The sequence below is a fragment of the Balaenoptera musculus genome, chromosome 7, assembly GCF_009873245.2.
Source record: "Balaenoptera musculus isolate JJ_BM4_2016_0621 chromosome 7, mBalMus1.pri.v3, whole genome shotgun sequence".
Classification (NCBI taxonomy): Eukaryota; Metazoa; Chordata; class Mammalia; order Artiodactyla; family Balaenopteridae; genus Balaenoptera; species Balaenoptera musculus.
The window spans coordinates 39,105,230-39,111,363 of NC_045791.1; positions in this window are offsets into that span (position 1 = coordinate 39,105,230).

Below are 6,134 nucleotides of genomic sequence, written 5' to 3' on the forward strand. Positions count from 1 at the left end.
CAGTTATTTGTGAATAGTGGAAATTATTGAATACATGAAATAAATGAATGTGGAAGCAGAAGGAGTCATACATTTTTATAGCTGGAATCTTAGAGTCCACCTAATCCTTGTGAACTAAAATATTTACCACAGTAACAGGAATAGCAAAGTTATAAATTCTAAGAGAGTGAAAGGTTAAATTTTATCAGAACGCATCATATGATAGCATTCTTTATTTTATTCTTGTACAGATTATAACCTTATATTACAAAGTTTAAGAATTCTCATTTTTTTTAATTTGACTACCTTAAATTTCTCTTTTTCAAATTTAAGACCTTCTTTTCCTTTAAGTATTTTATTTCCTGTGCAAGTCTGTTTGCTCCCCAGAACTATGCAATATTTGTGATCACAGAATATTTTATTATAGCCAAGAACCAAAATATGAGTTCAAATAGCAAATGAAATCAGATGCTTGAAAGAGCCAAGCTAATTATAATTGGAAAAAGACCCTCCACCAACTTTATACACACACACACACACACACACACACACACACACACACGACATTTATATCTATACTCTTTAATAATTCCATGATTTCAACATCTTTGTGTAGGAAGGGAGTTGCTGTCACTTGAAAAGGTTATGTAATGCATCCTGTTTCTTACAGACCTATAGGAATCTGGGCAAGGTTAGAAGCAGGAGGATGAACAAAGTGAGAATCAACATAACTCTGAATAAAAATGTAGCCAGTTGTTTCCATTTAGGGTAGACTCAGTGCAGATCATGTTTTTAGGAAAATGTTTCTCTTCCTTAATGTGAACTGTCTTTGATAATTATTATTTGCCTTTGGGAGATATGCATAGATATGTAGAATCCAGTGGATGAGCAAGAAGAATGAGGTGGCAAATCTCCACTGCTACCAATAGGTACAGATTGAAATGCAAATTCCACAGGGGCTGTGCTGTTAGAGACCCTCTGTAGTATTATTTCACACTGCCTAATTCAGGCTTTGGGAAGGGTGTTGCTACAAATAATATCCTGTGGTTGCACTGGTTGGGAAAGGGGCTGGACCCTCCATGAGATTAAACGCCATGAGTAGGGCGTAAGGTGGTAAAGATATGTACTGTAGAGATATGAAGAGAGGTATTTTCTAAGGGGAGAGTCAATAACAGTGGACCTTGAGACGGGGGACTTGAGACAAGGAAGAAAGGCTAGGAGTTCGGGATATGCTCTTAAGGGGATCTCTGTGTAAGTAGTAAGTTTTTTTGTTGCTCTTTTCCTTTGACCGGTTGGGAAGTTTTATTTAGTGAACAGTTTGTAATCTGTCCTCTATGCTGTGATTTCCTTCATTTGTTTCTAACCTTCAGTCGTTATTAACACCTGCACAGACTTGAGTGGTGGGTGTATGGGACAATCAAGGAAAAGAAGAACAGCATCGGGAAGTATAACCTTCTGCACATGGCACCTCCCTGAGACCAGGGTTGTGGTCCCTGCTTCTGACAAGCAGCAGGGAAGTGAGTGGTGGCCTCTGAAGGCTCATGGAGGAGAGCAAGGCCCTGAAAGAGCTTTGGATGAGCAGATAGCTCAGGAGAGCGGGGCAAAAACTTTCTTTGCCAGAGGTGTCAGAGCTTCCTGCCCATTTTAACTCTAAACACTGTGTCCCCCCACTCCCTTCCCCTCAAAATCTATTTCCTTGCTCTTCTTTCACCTTTCGTCACTTTTTACTTGGATTTTGGCAACAGCTGACTATGTCGTCTCCTGTCACCAGTCACTGCCTTGCCCTGGCCTGGTCCTACTCCACACAACTGCCATGGTTGTGTTTCTAAAGAGTGCTGGCCCTTGACCTTCCCCAGTGCTTGGCCAAAACCTCCTGTAAAAACCTTCTTTCTGCTTGTTTACTATCCTTGGGTTTTCTATCGGAAGTTGCACCTTTCATTTGAAGACGTAGGTATTCAAAGCTAGTAGAGGTGCCACTAAAGTCATTAAGAGGTGCCATTAAAGTCATTTGTCATGCTAAGAGGATTCCATTTAAAGATTTACCCACTTAAAGATTACTCAAGTTTTCAGTATTGAGACAGATGGCAACACAGTAGAAGCAGTGATGTCCTGGAAAATCTGTCAGTTTTGTTTGGGAAATTAAATGTTCATATAGTCAAAGGCTTGTGGGATATGCTTTTTTAATAATTCCATAATCTCATAAAATATTTCTGATCCTAGATGAATCCAGAGAGAGTAATATGAGATATGATAGAGAGCATGGTGGGGTCTCTAAACCACTGGATACAAATGGACCAATTCTTGGGCAAGGATCTTTACCACTGCACCTTATCTTTATCACATTACATCGGGGGCTTTTTTACACACAAAGCTCACTTAATTTCCTGAAAGTTAGTTATTCTTAGCATTTTAAAAAGTCTTCTATAGAGTTAAGTTAAGTTCATACCCACATTTCTAATATGCGTGATGGTTTATAAATATGTAGAAGAGAAAGGAGGAAACAGAAAATATGCTCCTCTATCCCAGTAAGTCATGCTATTGAAAAGGGACCCAGACATAGCTTTGAAATCCAGTCTGGAGCTCCCATTATCCCTCTCTTTTCATATCTTTGGTCTATCTTGATTGAATGGATAGCATGAAGGTGATATATAGAGTCTTGTCCTCATCTGTATCATAGAGAAGTACATCACTGATGTCTTCATAAGTGACACTAGTATAAGATTTCTCCTATATCAACAATGTTGTTATAATACATTCAACTTTGGTATTTCGTTTATATGCCTTAAATCCAAAAGCTCTTCACCCACTGCTGCCCACATATGCTGACAACTGTTCTGATCCCAGCAGGAGTAACAGATTTTATTTCTTAAGCATTGCAGAGCTACAACCAGAGTGTTATCGTTAGATGGAAGATCTCATACTGGCTTTGCAAGAGAGAAAAAAGAAAGAATCGAGATGAAAATAATCTAGGCTATTTGAAAATGCCCCACATTTTCAAAATTGTAATTCAATTTGGTTTTCAAAGGTAACATGTTAAAATGGCTCAAAGTTCAAAAGGTACAAAATTATGTACAGAGAATAATTTCTGTCATATCCCTGTTCCCCTGCCATGCAGTTCAGGCTAAACTAATATTATAAAATGTTTGTATTTTCTCCCAGAGATAGTCTACATGTATACAAGCAAATGTGAGCTCACACACATTTTTAAGTATGTATCTTGTCTATTTTTCCTTAACCACTTATTTCGGAGATAGTTTTGTATCAGTACATAAAGGGCTTTTAAATTATGTTTTCTGGTTGCATACTGTTCCCTTGCAGGGATATACATAGTTTATTTCATCAGTACCAAGTGAATGAATATTTAAGTTGTTTCCAAAGTTTTGCTAACACAAAGATATCCCTGCACCTACATCATTTGGTTTAAGGATAGATATTTCTTTAGTATAAACTCCTAGAAATTGAATTTCTTGCTTGAAACTATACTTTTTTAAAGAATGTAATTTATTCATTTTTGAATTGTGATAAAAATTCGAAAGGAACAAAAGGATAAATCTTGAAAAGTAAGCTTTCTTCATCCCCCTTTGTCCAGCCCCCCACTTTTTTTCCCTAGAAGCAAATATGTCATCAACTTCTTGTATAACCCTTCAGAGATTTTACACACACACCAAGCACACACACATACAGATGCCTATGCAGGAGAATGTCCATATGAGAGAATTTAATGTATTTAGGCAGATTTGTATTTTCTTCTGCATTGTAGTCTGCAGGGATCAGAAGGGTCTTGCAAATACGGCTGACAGCATTCAGTGTAACAATTTAAGTCAGGAATATACTCTTTTATTGCCTCATATACCATTATGATTTAAAGTAATTCTACCACTTTTCTCTATGCACAGCTGTTCTGTGTGGAGGGAAGGAAGGCTATGGATAAAGAGCCTTGCCCTGTCCTCACCAAAAATTGTCTAAGGAGGTCCAGTATGGAGTTTGGCCTGTATGCACGGTGAACCACAGTTAGCCTGTAATCCTGTCCTCTTTATCTAGGGCTTCTCTTCCCCTTTCTCTTGTGTTGGAGCCCCTGTTCCCTCTGGCACATGTAATCCTCTTTTTCTTAGTGTTCCCCCCAACTCCTCCTCCCCGCCAACACACATTCTCTTTCTCTCAGAATATATCTTCCAATAGCTCCAGAACAAAAGTGTCTAGGAGGTAAATTTTTAAAGATCCTACATTTCTGAAAATCTCTTTAATTCTTTAATCTAATTAACAGTTTGGCTGATAATACAGTTTTAGGTGGGAAATACTTTTTTTCAGACAGTTAAAGGCATTGCTCCGGTCTTACTGTTAAGAAATACGGTGCCATTGTGATTTCTGACCCAATTTTTTTCTCTCTGGAAACTTTGGTGATCTTCTCTTTGTCCTCACTGTTCTAAAATTTTCCAATGATATGCCCTGATGTGATTTTATTTTCATCTGTTATATTGAGCACTGAATAGGCCTTTCATTTTGGAAATTAATGTCTTACAGTTATGGAGAATTTTCTTGAATTATTTCACTAATGATTTCCTCTTGTATGCTTTCTTTTATCTCCATTTCTGAAGATATATTCAATATATATTATATATTAGACCTCCTGGACTGGTCCTTCAATTTCCTATCGCCTTTCTACTTGTTTTTATTTCGTTTCTGCTATATTTTTTGAGAAAATTCCTCACCTTTATTTTCCAACTGACATTCTTATATATTTTATTTTTCTATTTATTTTTATGGTGGCAAAATATATATAACATAAATTTACTGTTTTAACCAATTTTAGATGTACAGTGCAGTGGCATTAAGTACGTTTACATGGTTGTGCAGCCATCGCCACCATCCACCTCCAGAACTTTTTCATCTTCCTAAACTAAAAATATGTATCCATTTAATAACAACTCCTATTCCTTCCTTCCCCAGGCCCCCAGCACCTCCATATTAGAGGTTTTCTCAGATGTCTTATAATCCTTGATTTTCTGCTTTTGACTAAGAATGAAAAACTAAAAGCTGATTGGGAGCTCTGAATGCATACATGCATATGGAACTCACTGATCTCGAGCTTTACTGCAAGGTGATCTGGGAAGCCTGTTTGTTGGGCATCCTCGTTAGCAATACTTTTAGGTCTTCCTAGGTGGCATGGCCAGGTACTAGAGAAAAGTCCACCTGTCTCCTTCGTGGAGGGTCAAGATTTGGCTGCCAGCGTCCTGGGAGCTGAGTGGGGAAGGTGCTTGAGGTGGTGTTTTCAATAGAATATTCAAGTCTTCAACTGTGCCTGGCCTTTATTAGTCCAGAATAACCACAGGGCCTTATTCCAAGGTAAGGAGAGTTAGTCTCCCACTGGCATTGGGCTGGGAAGGAGATCAAAGAGGATGATTGCTTCTCAGTCAGCTTTCACCGAATACTCCTGTAGCACCGACCTTCCCTCCTTCACTTTCAGTTTTGGAAGTACCTGGGCTATTATTTCCTGAACCTTTGGAAAATTCTGTTGTATTAATGGAGATGTTTCTCAGCTTTCCCCATTACTAGCTTAGTTTCCCCTCTCTGAGGTCTGCTAAGTCTCTCAGGTTTCATTCACTTATTTTCCAATTTTCAAAAGTATGTTGCTGTTATCGCCTATCTTCCTCCATCTTTTTTTTTTTGTGGGTGTGTGTCTTAAAAAACATGTCCTTAAGATTTCTTTCACAGGATTTCCTGAAGTAGCGGCAGTTAACGTGTGTGTGTTCAGTCCTTACTTCAACCCCACGCTGGCACAGCATATTTAATGCTTGCCTGGAGGATCTCCTTGATTCAACAACTTCCAATAAATTTAGGGATCTAGAATTTAGTTTTATGCCATTAACTTAATATTGCCTTATTGAAAATTCTCTCATTTCCTCATTTTAAGGAAATATTTAGAAATTGGTTTATTTCTCCACCACTAAGGTACTAAAGTTGGGCCTAAATCATATGAAGTGCCTATTCTGAAAAGGCAGTTGACATGTCAGCATATAAATCTATTTTTTTAAAGGTGTAATCTTCCTATAGACACTCTATTAGGAGGAATAATCATTGAGAAAATTATATTTACTCAGCGGATTTTCAATTATAAATGATTTGTGTAATTTGGTCCCCATTTATCAAAAAAAAGG